We start from the raw sequence: 19,622 nt of genomic DNA, 5'->3' as shown, positions 1-19,622 counted from the left end.
TTCATTTTAGAGAAACAGTGTTTTGATTGGCTGGCCTGGACACATTTGATGCTCCTTCAGCTCCTGGCTATTTTCTCTCTTTCCAAAAACAATAATCTGAGCCTTCTCTTTTTAAGAAAAGGATTTTAAAACAATGAATTGGTGCCTATTCAGATCCACACATAGGCAAAGTCACGAGGGTGCTGATGATGCCATCAGTCAATCTGAACTTCAGAAGCTGAACAATTTTGTTTTTCTGTGGAAGATGTTTTGTAACCATCCCTATTGTCCTTGTATTTCTTGCCTCTTGATAACTATTTGCTTTCCAGTTTAAAATAATGTCTGGAAAGTGTTTACCTGCTTTCTTCAATATTCTGTTCTCAGACACAGTGAACATTAGTGGTGTTGGCTGAGAAATCTTTGTCAGGAATCTTGTTTTCTAAAGCATTATTTGTGTCCTGCAAGAAGCGCTATTCTTCTATATAAATATATATTCTTGGCTGACACTTTCAGTGTAGCAAATTGTTGTATCTTCCCAAAGGATAAAATTCACAAGAAGTGTCTGCAAAATCAAAAGGAGGATAATACTACATAGCCCCTGAGTTTCCTCATTGCTCTTTGTGGGCATATTCCTATAGGCACTGCACTGCTTGTTGAAAATCATGCATTTGTGTTGTGCATGAGAGAGCCAGGAAGGGAGGACAAGACCGTAACTCAGTGGCATGCAGAAGGCCCTGGGTTCAATTTCTGGCATCTCTGTGTGCAGCTAAGGAAGATTCTGGTCTGAAACCCTTGGAAAGCCACTGCCCATCACTGCAGACTATTAGCTGATGGGTTGGGACCCATTACTAGGTTGCAACCTGATCTAAGGTGAATCACAACAACAGTGCTGCCTCCATACAATATATGGTAAAATCAATGAAGAAATGGTCCCCAAATGCATGTTTGGGTTAAAGATGGGTTCTGAGCATCCCAGGCTTTGTGATATGCATTGATGGAATCCACCTCGGATAGAGTGAGAGGAGAAGAATGGGGTGGGTGAAGCTCTGGGTATTAGTGTACGCTGTATGGCCATGGCTACTGTGCTTTATGCATTTCTGCCTGTAAACTGCACTGTGGTTTAAAATCATTTACTAGTATTTTCAATTATTACTCTTTTTTTTTTTTTACTTTTTGTAAATACTGCTATTGGGATTCATTTAAAATGGGTTAAGTGTTAGTCAGTGATATCAGCCCTATTAATATTTGTATTGTGTTTGAGCTCTACATGCGTGGGGCGTGGGGATGAGTCTGTTAGCTCCACTCCTCCATCGCTGCTCCTGTTGCCATCCAGAAGCATGACTAACTGCAAAGAGGAGTCCAGGAGTAAGGAGGAGGAGCTCATGCCTTCATCTTCACACTCCCACTTCATGTGTAGAGTTCACACACAACGCAAACACTTGAACGGGGCCATTGTGTGTTTCACAATGAATCTGTAATGCTGCAATGAGTCTTAGGTTAAATTTTCGGAGGGTTAGCTATGTTAGTTTGTTGCAGGCACCAAAACAAATCAAAGAGTTTTGTGGTACTTTAAAGACTAACCAATTTCATTATGGCATAAGCTTTTTTTTGGCTAGAGCTCACTTTGTCAGCAACATTGAAGTATGATCATCAGTTGTTGTCATGTGTGTGCGCGTGTGTGCGTGTGTATTACACACACATGGGTGTAAATGGAGAAAAACATATAAATGTTGGAGTCAAATAGGACTTTAAAGTACCACCTGTGGCATATCATTAGAGGCAAAATAAATAAATAAAACCGTACTAAAATGTAGTATAGTTTAGTGATTGATATTGCTTTTATTACAGTTAATTTGCAATGATATCACAATGCTATTTCCTATAGGGGGGAAAAGAAAGAGTATCATGACTAAATGGATTTTCTTAACATGGGGATGGGTGTCCTAGGCAAGTCTTCCCCGGAGGTGGAGACTGATGGGAGTTGTAGTCCAAAATTTATGGAGGGCACTAATTTGGTGAAAGCTGCCCTTGACCATTATCAGTTCTCCATATGTTCTCTAGTGGGATCATGGACTGATGAGTCCTTTACAGATTAACCTAAGTAATCTAGACTACAGTATGCCAAAATAAGAATATAAAGTTCACCATGAGTAGCACTATGCCAGAGTAGATATTGAGCCATGCATATTAGATACTCAGTTATGTGTACTATAATCAGCCATTTATTCAAGATAGTGGGTTGCTAGCTGCATATTACAAGGGAAGGCTGGCTAGATAAATAAGTAGACAGACGATAGATACACACATGCACACATCAGAGTAAGAATCCAGTTTCACTTCAGCAGGGTTGAGGTGTGCGTGTAATCCCTGGCAGCTGATATTGTGAACTGTTGAACTCCATGCATGAAATTGAGTGTGTCCACCAATACTTCTCCACAAGTTTAGTTTACTGCGGCAAAGCTTCATTCCATTCAAAGTATTTGTATAGTTGTTTTGGTGAATTGCTATCTCCTAACTTGCTATACCTGAGATGATTGTGTAAGTTGATTACATAATACATAGCATGTAAAAGGAAACTGAGCAGCTGAGCAAAGGTATTTGCTGTTCTTCATCCAAGCGAGAAGGAAAGGTTTTTCCTTTCAATGAATAGCAACTGAAGAAAGAGAAGGGTATCTGTCAAGGTCTAAGCAAAAATTGAAAACACGCACCTTTGGTCCTTGTTTTGCTGTAGTTCTTTATAGAACAGGAGATAATGGTCTTTTTTAAAAAAAGCCAACAAGATTGTTGCTGTTACACAGCTTAAGTGTGCAATGTTTTGCTCGCAGTCTGTCTTCGCTGTCATCAAAATGTAATTTCTCTAGACTCACTGTGGGCTGCAACAGATTTCTTGGAAATGAAGGTTGTGTTGACACCCACAGGCTAGTAATGTTTTCACAAGAAAGAACATGACTTTATATTTGACTCTTTTGAAAGGAGATTAGCAGTAGTAAGATGTGTAAGAACTGCCAGGTTCTCCCTACTCTCCTCTTGCCCCACCAATTCTTCTTTCTTTCTGAGCCCATCCTCTAGGTAGGTGCAACTAAGTGAAGTATTTTAGGCTTGATTCACATGGTGGGGGAGGGAGGGAGTAAAGCTGACACTATCAAAGATGGGGAGGCCAACAGAGCTGGCATGCAAAGCTGTTTTGATTCTCCCTCCTTCTGCCTCTTTCTACCCATAAAGACTCAACCAACACAAATTGAGAAAATGCAGTGCCAACTTTTCATGGATTTGTAATAAACCTATGCCTTGCATTGGGGTTAATCTATTAGCTCCACCTAGTGGAGCCATCTAGTAGCTGCATAGGAGTTCATAGAATCATAGAATTGTAGAGTGGGAAGGGACCCCAAGGATCATCTAGCCCAACCCCCTGCAATGCAGGAATCACAGCTAAAGCATCCATGAGAGATAGCCAACCAACCTCTGCTTAGAAACCACCAAGGAAGGAGAGTCAACCACCTCCCGAGGGACTCCATTCTACTGTTGAACAGCTCTTACTGTCAGAAAGTTCTTCCTGATGTTGAGTTGGAATCTCCTTTCTTGTTACTTGAATCCATTGGTTTGGGTCCTGCCCTCTGGAGCAGGAGAAAACAAGCCTTCTCCATTATATAGCTATTGTATTTCCTCTCAGTCTCCTCTTTTCCAGGCTAAATGTACCAAATTCCCTCAACCGTCCCTCATAAGGCTTGGCTTCCAGACCCTTGATCAACTTGGTTGCCCTCCTCCACACACATTCCAGCTTGTCAACATCCTCCTTAAATTGTTGCACCCAGAACTGGATACAGTACTTCAGATGTGATGTGACCAAATCAGAATAGAGCGATACTATTACTTCCCTTGATCACTGCATTAGCAAAATGTATATAATGCCTGCTGGCCCTGCCATTGACCTTCACATATTTAGCAAAACCTGTGCAGAACCTAAGTGTTTACAAACTGTACATGCATAGTCCATATTCAGTCTATGCAATCTGCACTTATGCATGTACAGCTTGTGAACACCTGAGCTCTAGGCACTTGGCAGCACGTAGTTAATTGATAACCTTTGTACACAATCCTTTGTACACAAGTTGATGTTACTTAGGCACAGCTGGGACTTTAAATTACTGATAGAAGTTGATACATCCCAGAGAAAATCTGCTGTATCAAATACAGCTAGTGGAAAGATTTGTAATCTAATGTGGACTGAAGTCTATCAGAGTGGTGGGTAGTGTGGACATATACGATGATTTAAAAGTCTGTATACAGAGAGAGAGAGAATATTAATAATATCTTGTAAGCACAAGTGAAAAGGAAGAATTTGGTGTGAGATTTCTAACAAGGAAGTGACTCACTGCCTCTGCAGGAAAATATTCCAGATAGGTGGGGCTGGAAACATTGCAGAACTTCTTGTCACACTGTGACCCATTGAGGGCTGCACAGAGGGTTATAGTGAATCCTGGAACTCTGCAAGCTTCCTGAGAACCAGACAGTACAGCTTATGGCCACAACACCTCAAGCTGTTGGTTGTTGCTTCCTAGAGTAGGGTCAGCCTGATTCATTACAAGGGTGGGAGACTGCCAAGGAAAACATAGGTGGAAGGAGAAGGAAGAGGGCTTGTGATTCAGTAGGTGATGCTCCTCTTAGTGAGTCACAAGTGAACCACCAAATCTTGAACTTTATGCTTCCGCTGGTGGACTCTGCTGCACCATTTCCGCTCTTTCAATCTTGCCATCACACAACATCTCTACCCTTTATCTGTTTATTTTCCATTTAGATGACTTAGGCACACAGTGGTGGGGTTTAATGGAGCAGCATTGCTGCCACCACCACTTCCACAACCCTTCTGTGTGCATTGGCCAAAGTGGAAGATAGGGAGGGGGGGAATACATCTTACCTACTCTAGCTCTCAGCCTGGCACAATGAAGAGGCCTGGATTGGGCCCTTTGCTGCCATGTGGTGGCAGATCCTGCACTGTCCCAGCTTCATCTCTTCCCCATCTCCAAAACAACCTGTTCAGAGGGTTTCCACAGGGCACCACTGGTGGGGACATCACCAATGGTAACTGCTGCAATTGGGCAATTGGATCGCTCTTTTTTTGTTTATCCACCAAGGTGAAAGCATTATTGCGCTCATGTCCTTTGTGAGAGCTTCTGATAGGCATCTGGTTGGCTACTGTGAGAACAAACAAGACCAGCCCCTGGAAGCAAAACACTCTAACAAAGCATCCAAATCTACTCTTGTCAGTTTTCTGGTGCCAACTGAAGACTGTTCTCTTCTTCCAGGCCTTTATTAACTTCTTGAGCATTTGGGAGAGAGATGACAGATGGATGTGTTAATGATATTTTATTGCCATATTGGCTTTTACATTGTGATCTGCCCCAATATCACTTGTGATGAGGGGTGGAATATAAATTCTATAAATAAATGCATAAACAAAACAGGATGCTGTCCTAGATGGGCTTTTGGCCTGATCAACAGGGCCGTTCTTCATGGCTTGTGTGGAGTTCAGCATAAAAGCCTACTGTGACTTCACTTTGGCCCTCCACAAAGCAAACCAGCCACAGGCCACTAGGTCAGGTGGTTGCAAAGTACTTGCAGATCCTTAAATGTCAATGCACTTGAAGCTATGAAGTCTGCCCACGTTGAGCAGCTTCAAGGCTAAGCTCAACAATAGCACTGAATTTCTGAACACACACAAATGAACACCCTCAGTTTGGAAAGTTACAAGCTGAGCACCAAACTCCAACCTAAGGTTTGTCCCTAGCTTTTTCCCCTTCTGGTTTCCTATTCCCCTTCTCAGACCTTCCTGTGGCAGCAGGCGGGACGCCAGTGCCAAGAAAGACTGAAAATAGGGCCCACCTTTAACTTGGCATGTTTCCAGCACCTCAGAATGGAGGGTTCTGAGCATACTTGACTCAAATACCTTTGTTGAGTAAACCAGAACACAGGAATCGATGCTTTCTAATTCCTCCTGCCTCAACCTATTCATCTATGAGGAATTAAGTATAGGTCCCAGGATGTGTCACAGTAATAGAGCTTTTGAAGTCTGTTTTGTCACCAGGATATTACAAATGTAAGAACAACCCCCCACTGCTCCCCCAGCTCCCCCTGCTGCTTGTTTCTGTTTTAAACTGTTACATTTGGGGAAAGTGGGTGGCAAGGAAGGCAGAAGAGAGGGGGCAAAGCTACCCTCGGCTGATCCTTCTGAGTTCCAAAAGATCTAGTGGGAGAAGATTGAGGTTTTTTTTATAATAAGTATTCTTTGGAATAACTCAGATGGTCTAAGTCTGTTCTGAATCAAGGTTGCAGTGGGGGGTTGCCTGCCTTTGGCTGAATATTCTTGCCTCCTAGTACCTACTGATTTATGGTTACTTGGCAATGAGTGGCTTCAACCCCACCTGCCCCTAGTTGTGGCAGTTGTCTACTGGAATGCAAGCAGAAGGTGAAGCTCCTAATCCCAGTGTACTTTATTGTCTTTCCTCCATTTTAGGCACTGGGTAAAAACGCTTCCTCTTCACCCAGACCTTAGTTTGAATGGTTTTTAATATAGCTCAGTAGGTAGAGCATGAGACTCTTAATTTCAGGGCTGTAGGTTTGAGCCTCAAGTTGGGCAAAGGATTCCTATGTTGGGGGGGGGGGTTGAACTAGATGATCCTCATGGTCTCTTCTAACTCTACAATTCTAAGTATTTGTGGCCTCTTTTAGTGGGGCAGGATCTGCTGGACTTATCTTTTATTTGTATAGAAGTGCTTCTTTGTTTTAAGTATTTATTGATCGTGTTTATTGCAGTTGGCTTTAGTGTTTCTATTGTAAGTTGCTTTGAGTTAGTTTTATGAGAAAAGTGACTTAATGATAATAGTAATAATTAATATCAATATTTGGATTTGCATTAACTCTTGCCTCGATGCCTGGTTTCCAGAACAGAATGCAGCCTGAATTGGTCTGCTCATTCTTTCCAGGAGTTTGTGGGAACGCTTTCTGGCTGCGCAGGAATATTGGGCCTGTGGAACACTCAATGCCTGGGAACACCACCGTGTACTTGAGGAATGCCCAAGCCCCCTTCTTCCTCTGAAGCAGTTGCTTAGGAGCTGAAGTCACAGAAGTGGGGAATTCTTGCTTCTCACCGTGAGAAAACAAAAAGACACAGGAGGCCTGACAGTGCAGAAATGCTATGGTGGCCAGAGCCTGCCAATGCCATTCCATCAGTTTCACTGCACTGCTATCTCAGTCAGGCAGCAGGAGGGTCATGTGTGTTTGTGTTTCCATAGCTCTGTTTATGCCCAGATGTACAGAAAATGAGCATTGAGACCCCTGTAGAAGTGCACGTTCTTCACACACACAATCTCCTACTATAGACAAAGTGAAAGGAAACTCAGTCTACCTGTTTACTGCCAAATCTAGCTGTGTCTAGCACTGAATGGCTGGCTCCCTGTGATACCATGAAGCCACTTCCATCCAGTGGTGGCTGGTGCCCATTGAAACTGATAGGAAAGCAGGCAAAGAGGCCAACACCACTCAGATAACAGATATGTATTCTTCTCTAGTTTCTAGAGGTTGTATATACCTAGATATACAGAGATAAAGGCATTATATCTACAAAGTTGGGACGCGGGTGGCGCTGTGGGTAAAACCTCAGCGCCTAGGACTTGCCGATCGCATGGTCGGCGGTTTGAATCCCCGCGGCGGGGTGAGCTCCCGTCTTTCGGTCCCAGCTCCTGCCCACCTAGCAGTTCGAAAGCACACCTAAGTGCAAGTAGATAAATAGGTACCGTTTTATAGCGGGAAGGTAAACGCCGTTTCCGTGTGCTGCGCTGGTGCAGGCTCGCCAGAGCAGCTTCGTCACGCTAGCCACATGACCTGGAAGTGTCTTCGGACAGCGCTGGCTCCCGGCCTCTTAAGTGAGATGAGCGCACAACCCTAGAGTCGGTCACGACTGGCCCGTATGGGCAGGGGTACCTTTACCTTTATCTACAAAGTTATCAGTCTGATTCACACATGAAGTCACAACCAACATCTAATGAACTACAGATAGTTGTACAGATAGAGTTTATTGAGGAACATATGTTTTTGGAATAACATAAGGTGATATGAAAATTCTGGTTGGTACTGTTTGATCTGCAACAAGGGTAGTCAACATTGTGCCTTCCAGATGTTGCACTCCAACACCCATCAGCCCCAGCCAGAATATTGGGAGTTTTAGCCCTTCTGGAGAGCACCGTATTGACTAGCCCTGATCTACCATGTCCCATTTACAAACACGTCACCCCTTGATGCTGCGGTCAACCTGTGTGGAAAATCCATATATGAACCAGTATCGACAATGTGGAGAATGCTAAAGAACAACGTTTGTCACTGGATTTATTTATTTTTTAAATTTATTTGGTTTTTCAAATTGCAGTTTTACATTACAATCACATATCCAACATACAACATAAAGACAAGATTCCATAGAATCTCCTGGACTTCCCTCCTCCCCTTTGAGGGTCCTATTGTCAATCATTTCCTCCTGCATCTTTTATAATAATCCTAATCTTTTACATCTCCATTACAGTGGTACCTCGGGTTACATACGCTTCAAGTTACATACGCTTCATGTTACAGACTCCGCTAACCCAGAAATATTACCTCAGGTTAAGAACTTTGCTTCAGGATGAGAACAGAAATCGTGCAGCGGCGGTGCAGCAGCAGCAGGAGGCCTCATTAGCTAAAGTGGTGCTTCAGGTTAAGAACAGTTTCAGGTTAAGAACAGACCTCCAGAATGAATTAAGTTCTTAACCCGAGGTACCACTGTATATCCAAAAGTCACCATTAAACTACAAGTGTTATTCCGATCCTGCTAACAATTTTAACTGTTTACAGGTGGTAATCTCAGCTTTCATTTTCTGGAAACTAACAGCCAAAGAGACTACAGACTTAAACCCAGTTTACTGGGAATTATTCCCAATGAACTCAATAGGACTTCTGAGGACATTTGGTGTCTACATTTGTGCAGATGTGCGAAGGGTTGGGCTGTTAGGTGCTAGGGCCCAGATGCAGCTCACCCCCTGCACATCCTAGAATACACCCCCTTGGATGTTCAGGATGCTCATGAAATGTTATTGCAAGAATCTATTCAATGTAGCAGGGGAGATGAGTGGGTACAGAAATATTTTAAATGCTTCCCTTGGTGGCTTCTTTATAGCTGAAGCCATAAGAGGAGGAAGGGATTGGGGGGGGGGAGCAGAGGAAGATGGAAGGAAGAATGTGAAGGGGAAGCAACAAAGCAGATTTTTTGAAAACATGTTTTTGAGCTGCCTATGTTAAAACACACACACACACACACACACACACAACTCTCAGCTGAAAAAAGTCTTCTAAATTGGTGGACTTTGCCAAGAATATACATCTGGACTATGGTGATAAAAGGCTTTCCCTCCGTGGAACAAATCACTTATCAGACTGATACAAAGTAAAGGAAACATTTTGGTGCAAAAAAATTTCAGTTGTATAATAGCTGCAATAAAAAAACCTGTTAATTTCTGAGGAACTGTACTTGGATAGCCCTGTTCAAAACTAGAGTTACCCTTTACTTCAATGCTAATGTGACTTTTAACCCTTTATGTACAACTCTGCTCATTTGTTTATATTTTTAGAAACCCCATAAGTATTTGTGTTTTTGGTGTTCCTTGAGATTGGTATTTTCCTCACAAATGTTTTTAGCAACTGTTTTTACTCACCAACCATTTCCCCTTCTAAATCCTTCTTTCATTGTCATTTCTTAGACATAATTTTAATTGTCTTTCCATTTAAAAGTTATTTGGGACCAATTTTTACCATCTTATCCAGTGAATAACAATGAAAGCGTGGGTTTTCTTTCAACGCAGAGTTTAAATTTTTGATGTTCTTGTTGGGAAGAGAGGTTTGGAAGGGAGATTTTTACTCTCCAGTAGCAAAGTTAAGCACAATGGTGATTGCTCTGAGCACATTTGCCCTCATTTGTCTTTAAACAAGTGAAAATACTTAGGCTAGAATATATCACAGACACTTGACTTTGCAAAGAAGTGTATGTTTTACGCAGAGAATTTCCAGAAGCTACAGCAAGCAAGTCTCTATATGCTGGCAGTAAAGTGAAGATGAAAAAAGGTCCCAAATAACTTAAAAAGAAAAGTATTTGGTTTCCTTACAAAAACAATCACACAATTTTCAGGTTAGCAAAGATGCAGGCTTTAAAACCCCCCTCCTGGGGAGATTCAGTTCACTTGCAGCATGTGCTGAGTTGGGAGCCAAGCCGCATGGCTCCTTTGTCAAGGAAAGAAGCAGGAAGAGAAAAAGAGAAAGGGGGGAGGAGAGGCCACTGCAAACCTGCCAAGCCACACCCACTCTGGTAATTTGAGTTCAGGGCTCAGGTTAACTTTTTCATGCACACAAGTGTGAGACAGTAACTGTATATTTTTATATTTTTATTTATTAAATTTGTATACTGACCTATATCTGCAGGTCTCAGGGTGGTTCCCAAGATAACAACAGTACCTGAAGACACATGGAGAGAAGACAATATACACCAGCCTTCTCCTGGTGCCCTACAGATGTTTTGGACTTCAACCCCCATCAGCCCCAGTCAGCATGATCCAACAGTCATAGAGGATGGAAATTGGACTCCAACAACACCTAGAGGGCCACAGCTTCCCCATTCCTGGCTTGAGCATGTTTTTTCCAGAGGTGATGGACAAGAAAATAGGGAAGGCAGACCTACTACACTAGATGGTTTTTAAAGCACTGATTTTCTTAGTTGCCCTATTATAAGTGTGCCAGAGATGTATAAAAGGCATGTTTGAAAAACCTAGGTATACTTACTTAGACTCAGGTCACACATCTCACTAACCAATCCCCCCCCCCATTTATTAACAAAGGTTTGTGATGTCCTGGCTCCCCGGCAACATATACAGGCAGAGAATATCACTTGGAAGGAAGGAAGATATCTTTATTCAGGTAAGTAATGGCACAGGCTCCGCAGCAGACGCAGTGCTCAGGAGTCATTATTTAGGAGCAGGGCAAGAAATTCAGAACTGAACAGAAGTGACAAAGATGTCCCAACATTCCACCGAGCTTTTATAGATGAGGCACTACTTGTAAGGCTCTCTTGCCTTGTGAGAATACCTGGAATATAAGCACAGGCTCTGTCAAGGCATATAGGTCTGTTCCCATCTGCAAAGGCATTATAGTGGAACTTCGGGTTACGTAGCATCCTCCGTACAAATGCTTCCGGTAATGAGCTCCGCTAACCTGGAAGTAGGTGCTCCTGGTAGCAAACTTTGCCCTGGGATGTGAGTGAAATTTGCATGGCAGTGGTGTGATGGCGGCAGGCCCCCTAAGCAAAAGTGCACCTCAGGTTAAGAACAGTTTCGGGTTAAGAACAGACCTCGGGAATGAATTAAGTTCGTAACTGGAGGTACCATTGTATCTGGTCCTAGGTGACAACACTGCAACCTAATGCCTCTGTTCAATCGCTGCCACTTCAGCTGATTAAAGTCCTGCCAAGCGTCCACTGAGGCTTCCTGTTCTACAGGAAGGTCAGAGGGGACAGTCAGCATTCCTGTTCCCCTTTCCAAAGTGACTGAAGTTGGGATGGAAATGGGAGGTTCCACCCCTCCTTCAACCCTGGTTCCCACAATTCTGCCCCTTTCCTCTGTTTCTTCCTGTTCTGTTGGAGCCTGATCCCAGCAGCACTGCAGGGCACATGACAGAGGGCAGGAATGCCAGCTGGAGTCTTCCATGTCTTTCAAAAAGCACTTCCTCCCTTTTTTCCCTTTGACCTGCCATTACAGGTGCTGACTCCTTGTATACAAAGCAGAACACTCTTAATCTCACGCTATTAGATGCACACTCATTAACGTGTTATAAAAGAAATACTTGAGGAATGACTGGATTGTTGTGTAAGCTAGTACAAGTGTATACAAGGGAAGGTTTTTGCTACAGATATAAAAGGTGGTCCTCCAGGCTGCTTGGCTGTGCCACAAGATCTGGGCACTCAGATAGTCTGGATATCTTCCAATCTACTTGCCAAGTTTGAGGCACACTGGGGAAATCTTGTGACTGAGTTCAATTCTTACGTTAAGATTTCTATTAAACCTGATACTACACACCTTTCTTCCCCCCATTTCCGGGTTGCCATAGAACATGTTGGATGCTCCTATTGTGTAACAAGAACCAGCAACTACAATTTGCACTGCCATACTTGTATCCAAGTATTATGTAAAGTCTTACGGCTTATCCACAATTCTTCTTGCAGGACCAGGCATTGGACTTCCCATACCCCAACCTGTATAATGAGAGACCACAGAGACTGGTTTGGGGTCAAAACAGGCCACAACTTTATTGAATACAGATGAAAGAGGCTTGGCTTGGGCATGGGGCAATCTAAATACTTCTGGCCCGCCCGCCGGAAGTGACGCATGGTCAATCCAGGCAGAGGTTCCTAAGACTTACATCCAATAGGGTGACCCCCACAAGGACCACTGTCTGGGGGAGTGCCTTTGGTCCTGGGCCAGGCCACTCCCCCCAAATCCCTTTAACGGGATACCCCAACGTTTGGAGGGTCAGGCGGAGACTACAACCTCCCCTCCATCCAAAACAAAGGATTGCCCCAATGCCCACCAAGCAAATGCTCACTGCCAAACCACTCATATCTGCATCCATGCCCTATTGCCTTCAATCTTATATCTCAACCAAATATTGTTTCCTGCTAAGGAAAGATACATGCCATCAGGCCGAAACAATGCCTCATTTGAGAATGTGATATTGTGGTGGCAAACTACCCAACCACCACTGGAGTATGTGCCACCTCACTGCACGATTAGGCTTTTTTCCGAGCTTGGTTAATACCCGCTGGGTCCGGGTTGTGCCATTGTCATCTCTCAAGCATCTTGGACCACCCCAGGCTTATGGAGGGGTACAAGTTGTGCAACTTCTGCAAGTCCTCAATTATGGCTCACGTTAAACAATGCTCTTTCATTGGCCCAAATCGTTTCCCCCCAACTGGATGAGCAAGGCATCTGGTGTGTGTGTGTGTGTGTGTGTGTGTGTGAGAGAGAGAGAGAGAGAGAGAGAGAGAGAGAGAGAGAGAGAGAGAGAGATTCAATTCTTGACAGGATTAATGGCATAAATGCAGGCCACTTCATGCCCTGGCGACCAAACTAGTAAATCAAGATGTTAGACGGGAGCCCAAGCACAGCTCCAAGGCCAGTGGTGATGGCGTGCATCCGAGCCCAATGCAGAATACTGTGACCGCTAATCTAGATATGCTTGTTAGAAGAACCTGCAAAGAAATTGTGATAAAGTAGTTTGTGAGTTATTGATGCTGGCCGCGTATATACTTCCTGTAGGTCTCCGACCGCCACCTGCCCATGGCCTTGACAGAAGCACCCCAGCTTCAAGCTGTGCTGGCTGCCCCAGTTCTGAATGAATGTGTGGCATACTGCTGAGCTTGCTGGTAATTGCCTTACACAGGGCCCTAGAGAATTGATTCCTGGCCAGGGGGGACCCATCCTTGTGAATGAAGAGGGGACCATCAACATTGGGGTACAACTGAAGAAAACGCCCAACATCCTTCACCGGGCATGGGCCCACACTCCCGAATGTGGGAAGGTGAACTGAAGCACCTTTGGCTAGTTACTCTGTTTTTGAAGCCCAGATATTGATGTAAACAGAGGATGGGGAAAGAGAGATATTGCTAATGAGAAGCCCTACCCCCAACCAGCCCCACCTGTTCTATTCAGCACAGGCACACATTCACCCACTCTAAGTGCCCCAAAGAAGGCCATGGAATATGCTGCTCTGAAGAGCCTAAACTCAAAGCAGAACCAGTAAATCAATGGCAATGATATCCAAATTTACTTTAATATGTCGAAGGTCATGGGTCTGCACTTATATGGAGCTGGGGGATTCAATCTATGCCATCCTTCCATTGCCTTCTTAACTAAGAATCCCATACAAGGGCCGATGGAGAATAAGCATTTGGAAAAAGAAGTAATACCAGCCGCTTGGACCGTTAAGGTCTTGGCTGCGTTGCCCATGGACCTACGATGGGCAAGGTATTGCAGAACCTGCCCTTACATTGGTGCTGAGGGGGTGGACCTGGCACACACAGTGCCAAACTGTAGCACAGGACCCTTGTTTGAAGCAGTGGGTGTGAGGCTGGAAGTGAAGGTTTCAAATTCCTACCATGCCTTTTTATAAGATCGAAAAGCAGATGATGAAGTAGTAGTTGTCCTACTGCTTTTCCCTGGGGGAAACCACTCTTTAGTGCTCAATCAGAATAAATAGCAATTCGGGTTTTCTCTGGATTGACATTGATTCCCTTGGAAAAGAGTGGGGCAAGGGGAAAACCACAAGGTACGGCACAAGCAGAAGCGTGGATGAGCCCAAAGTTGGTACAAGAGCTTGGATCCCTTAACCTTAAAGGAACCTTCAGTGGGAGGGGAAACTGTATTAAGGCTGTTGTGTGAAGTTCTGAAAACAAGCAATGCTGAAACGTAGTGTGAGAAACAATGTGCAAAGGAAGAAGGCTGTAGCATATAAACTCTAATGGGTCCTGAAGAGGTCTGCAAAAGAACTTGTATACAATCTTACACAAGAGCTTGAACAAATGGAAAAATTTCTCTGAATGTGGGGCCACTTTTCTTATGCAGTGCATTTCGACGAAGCTTTCTGATGGTGGAAGCCATGATGTTCTTATAGAAGCCCTATTATGGCAGAGCCCAGGAACAAAGTCAATGCTGCCGTGGCTGTCCTTGGCATCTTCTGCTCTCCCCTTCCCTTGTGCACACCTTCCAATGCTCCAGCCCCAAATAAACTCCCTGCCATAGAGCAGCTTTCCCTCCTGCTACAACTGGGTGCCCGTCAACTGCTGTATCTCCATTTCTGTTTCCATCTCCCATAATAGTAGAATCATAATGGCTAGCTGTTTGCACGGATTACTCTGACAGTGTGCATGAAGTACATGTACATGTGTAAATATTAAGTAGTATTAGTTTCTTCCTCTTTAAATTGGCAGGTGACCCAACATGGGGGCGTATGTCCGCCTTTCCCTGTGGCATGTTGCCATATGGCACCATTCCTTTGCTGGAGCCATCTGGATTTGATTGAGTACACATGTTCTCTCCTCCCCCCCCTTTTTTTTTTTACTGGCATCGAGCCTCTTGATTGGTTGTGCACTCTGCTTGTGGAATAATCCGCAATAATCCAAGGATGTGGGATAAAGTAATTGGTGGATGTGGGCTAATAAGTCTGGGTGCAAAGGACTCTGCCTTAGTGCAGAGAATTGGACTGGATGTCCTAGTACTAGAATTCTGTGGTTTCATACAAATATAGCTTGTTTTCTTTAAACCGCAAAAGAAGTCAGCCTTATTCCCTTTGGGGTTGTCTTTAAAGTCTGTGGCCAGCAGAGGTCAGACCTGCACTACAGAACATACCATTGAAAAGAGAATGTATTGACTTTTAGAGAAGGAGCACCCTGAAGGGAGCACACCTAGCTCCTTCCAAAATCGGAAGTCTCCACAGAGTGTGCGTTACTTTGTCACAGTCAGAATAACTTTTTCATGGATTGAATAAAACAGGTTCCACTTAGGAGGCTGATGTTCGCAATCTCTGCCGTCAAAACCGAGATGGTGCTTTTAAAACTGCATTTCAAATAAGATGTTTTTCAATGCTTTGCATAAATTCAAACTTTTCCATTAGCGAAAGCTTGAAGAGTGTTATCAGCAAGGTTACAAAATGTGTTTACTTACAGATCTGGAAAAAGCAGCAGTGTTGAGGCATCAGATTTGTCATCTGCTCATGACTAGCAGATGGTCCTCCTCCTTTACAAGTGAGCTCCATGACTCACATGCCGTTTGCAAATCCAAGCTTGTACTCGACTGCAAAGGAGAGGTGGACATCCATGCTGCCAGCCCGTTTGATGCATTTGGTGTTTACTGATAATTTTTTCCTTAGATTTTCTGAAAGGTTGTATGTTACATTTATCCTCTGCTTTCTTTCTGGGAAGCTCAGGAAAATCCATGTGGTTCCTGCAGCTCTGCCATCCAGACAGCAACCAGATCTGCTTAGCTTCAGCAAGGATCCTCTTCTTGTAGATGCCTCCAGAGACTGTGCACTTTCCAGTTTGAGAGATACTGACTCCATCAAATAGCTTATTATTTTCAATCCAAGGACTGTGTCCCATTCCAGAACATCTCCACTCCATGAAATGTAGCATATATGCTTATTTCTATTTGTGCTCTACATAACAAATATCAAAGCATTTGAAGAAAGAAGAACACTTGGAATGTGGTAAGGGCCAATAGATAAGCATGATTTGTTATAATTTGGGAAATATAAGCAGATGTAGACACCTGGTATAGAATAGATAGGATAGAAGTTGTTAAGTTAAAGTGAGATAGTCATTCAATTTTTTAAAATGAAAAAGATCCCAATTTAATAAAGACCAGCTCATTTTTGAACCTGCTCCTGAGCATTCAAAATACTTGCAACATCCCTATGCTCAAGAGAGAATGGAGAGCACACTTAATAAACAATCATCTGGAAATAACTGTCAAATTAGAACAGAAGCCAAATGCAACAGTTTGAGATCAATAACTTCTGGATTAATATAAAAAAGCCTTGGTAAAGTTCAGTTCCAATAGGCTAGAAGCCTGCAGTTTTCTTTGTGTTTCATTGGCTTGTTACACGGAAAGATTTTAAACATTCGTAGTTTGTAACTGTTATAAAATGTGTATTTTTAATTTAATTCCTAGCGTAGTTCTATCAGGGGTAAAATCACTATATCAATATACTCCCCAGCAGCAGTGTTCAGCATTGCAGCTGTTAGCTGTAGATATTGCGGATGCCATGCATAACTGATTACAGTACCTCCAGCGGTGGCGGCGGTATTACATTAAATACAACAATAGTGTCTTTGGGTGTCAAGAACCACCACTTTCTGAAGCTGTTATCTGGTAGCCTCACTAGCAGAATCACACATAATCACTATTACAGATTTATTTAATCACAAGGGAGTGCTTGGCAAGGTACAGAGCCATCTTCAATATTTTATTTTGATTCCTTATTACAGTAACACAGCCTTTACCTGAGCAATCTGATCAAGGGGGGCAGCCCTATTTTAAATATGTCCCACTGATTAATTCATTCAAGTTACTGCTCCCGGTTTCAGCACCACTTTTGAGCAACTGTACTCAGGATTCAGCTGTGCTCTCTTAATGTAATTTGGCACCCAAGTTCCATGCATTTATATCAGTGTTACCCTGTGACATTGTGATAGCATCTATTCAGCACTGAGGGAACATTTTTGACTTGGGATGCCGAGCTTGTGTACATGCACACCAGTCTAAGCACTTAACAGCTGGGCCCAGAAATCTTAATATCCAAGCACATTGCCTCTGGTGGAATGTTATAAAGGGTGGCATTAAACTAAGTTTTATTCACAGCTGACCCCCTGAATTCAGTGGATCTAACTTAATCATGTTCATTGATTTCAATGGGTCTATGCTGAGTAAAGCATAGTTGAATAACACTCAAAGAAAACTGCAGTGGGTTGAGTCAAGAGTGAGCTATTGCACTTAGTCCCAATAGAAATTAATGGGTCTTACTTTTCAAATTGATTTCAGTGGGGCCTTAGTTTAACTTGGTGAGACTGGATCCAGCCCAATATTATTATTAGCAGAACTGTTTTTTAAAGCCCTCCCCCCCCCTTTTGTGCCTGAAGCTTTATTAGGATAATTTAAAAATAGAAATCTTCAAAATAAACAACCCCCTATAAACCCTACTCAGTTCCAAATTCCTCCTGGATACACAACAACATCAAAGGCGATGCCAATCACACTTTGCCAAAAATGAAAATGTCTAAAGCGGTATCATATCTTTTCGAATTCTTATGAGAGGCATTGGTTTTTTACATTTGCACAGAACAAATTTGCTCTATAAACATTTGTTTCTGTTGCCTGATCATATTAAGTTTGATATCACTGCATGGTGTTTTTATTTGCCATGCTTCAGTACCACTGTGGAGGCTGCAGAAGAAAGATGGTTTTCTAGCTATGGAAGGTGAACCCAAGATAACTTCTTTGCTCTTCTATAAACTACCCTGGATATATGATCATCTTTTCTGTATAGGATCTTCTTAGTGACGCGAACCAAACCTCATAGATTACTCCAAGATGTGTGAATTCAGTTAGCTTCAGACACACAATTTAGTTCACCTTTAGCATAACTAAAAACACTGTGAACATTTGAAAGTAGAATATCCCCTGCATCTAATATTATATTAATTTTACTTTAACCTGTTGGGCCTATTAGGGTCCAGGAACCACCTGGCCTTTCCCTGGCCCAACAATTGTCTTTCCCTGTTGAGTAAGGATAAGTTTTTGTGAAAATAAAAAATTGCATTTTTAATGCAGTCTTCACCAATGTTTACTCTTTTTCAGCTATTTTGTTGTGTTATTTAGGGATTTCTGTAAATTCTAATAAAAACTAACCTGATCCACAACTTCCTAATAGGCAGAACAAAGTATAATCATCCTTTGGATTTTGCAGTCATCCACATGTTGAGATACAGTTCTTGCCTTTAAAATATAGCAAAATGCATGAAAAATATGTGCTTTAGGCTAAAATACATTTAGAAACATGACATTTGAGAGAGATATATTTTAATCATGCATCATTCTTTTTTAAAAAAACAAGTCTTTAAAGATGCATTTAAATACAATTTTTTATGCAGATTTTTTATTATTATAAAAAAGCAGATTAATGTGGACAGGGGAGAAAACACATGTGAAATTTGCATGAACCAGAAAGAGCATGATCTATCCATCTCTGGTAGAGGATACTAGATGCTAATGGAGTTATTGCTTTGTTTATGCCCATTTGAAAGGTGAGTTAGGAAAAGGGACCTGTTGACAAAAAGTCACACAAAGTTGTTTCAATTTTTTTGTATATGGAATGCGGCTACACAGACTCTCATCCAGTTGCATAGCGATAAGATGATATAAATGCAAAAAAAGGGAAGGAAATAAAATACAGCTATATTCATTTATACATATCTTTCAAAACCACCCTCCATCCCAAGCAGAGCCTAAGGCACAAAAGAGCAGGTAATAAATACAATTACAAAACATAGATATCGTTCAGAAAACAGGAAGCCATATATGTTACATTTATAATGAAGGAAGGGTTCCAAACATGCTAATATGTTTGGAGCTCCCTTTAGCACTTTTGAAAAGTGAAATATTTGTTCCAAAGCACTTCAGAAGCTTGACTCAAGTGCCGAATCCAAATCACAGTTCTTCCCCCATTCACTATTATTGGGCTATTTAAAAATACTAAGTAGTTTTTCTTTTTGGAAGAATTTGATGAAAGGTGCAGACATAGTACTCTGTCCAAAGTGGAAGCCTGCCAAATTACAAATGGTTCCAGGGGTTGTGTGTGTGTGTGTGTGTGTGTGTGTGTGTGTGTCTATGTCTATGTCTATGTCTATGTGCTGGGCACCTTTAAAAAAATCCTCCAAAATGAAAACACAATCTGTAACTTTTTAAAAAATGTTAGAGTTGGATGTAATATGCAGCAACGATAGCACCTTCTGATTGGATGAATCT

The 19,622-nt window shown here is 42.5% G+C and overlaps 1 long non-coding RNA gene across 6 annotated transcripts in view; it reads left to right on the top strand.

The window, feature by feature from the left end:
• Nucleotides 1-18,423, top strand: part of LOC309530785 — a 35,243-nt gene extending 16,820 nt beyond the window's left edge. For 3 of the 6 annotated variants that reach the window (XR_014218881.1, XR_014218882.1, XR_014218883.1), the window contains one exon: nt 16,022-18,423. This is a non-coding gene — a long non-coding RNA (uncharacterized lncRNA). Of the gene's footprint in view, nt 1-6,959; nt 7,714-10,476; nt 12,798-16,021 lie in introns of those variants that run through there. The other 3 variants (XR_014218885.1, XR_014218886.1, XR_014218884.1) reach the window with 2 other exon arrangements.
• The last annotated feature ends 1,199 nt before the right edge of the window (nt 18,424-19,622 follow it).

The sequence above is a fragment of the Podarcis vaucheri genome, assembly GCF_965113315.1.
Source record: "Podarcis vaucheri genome assembly, chromosome: 4".
Lineage (NCBI taxonomy): Eukaryota > Metazoa > Chordata > Lepidosauria > Squamata > Lacertidae > Podarcis > Podarcis vaucheri.
Note: the sequence above shows the minus strand (reverse complement) of the source record. Positions and strands in the feature narration are given on the sequence as shown.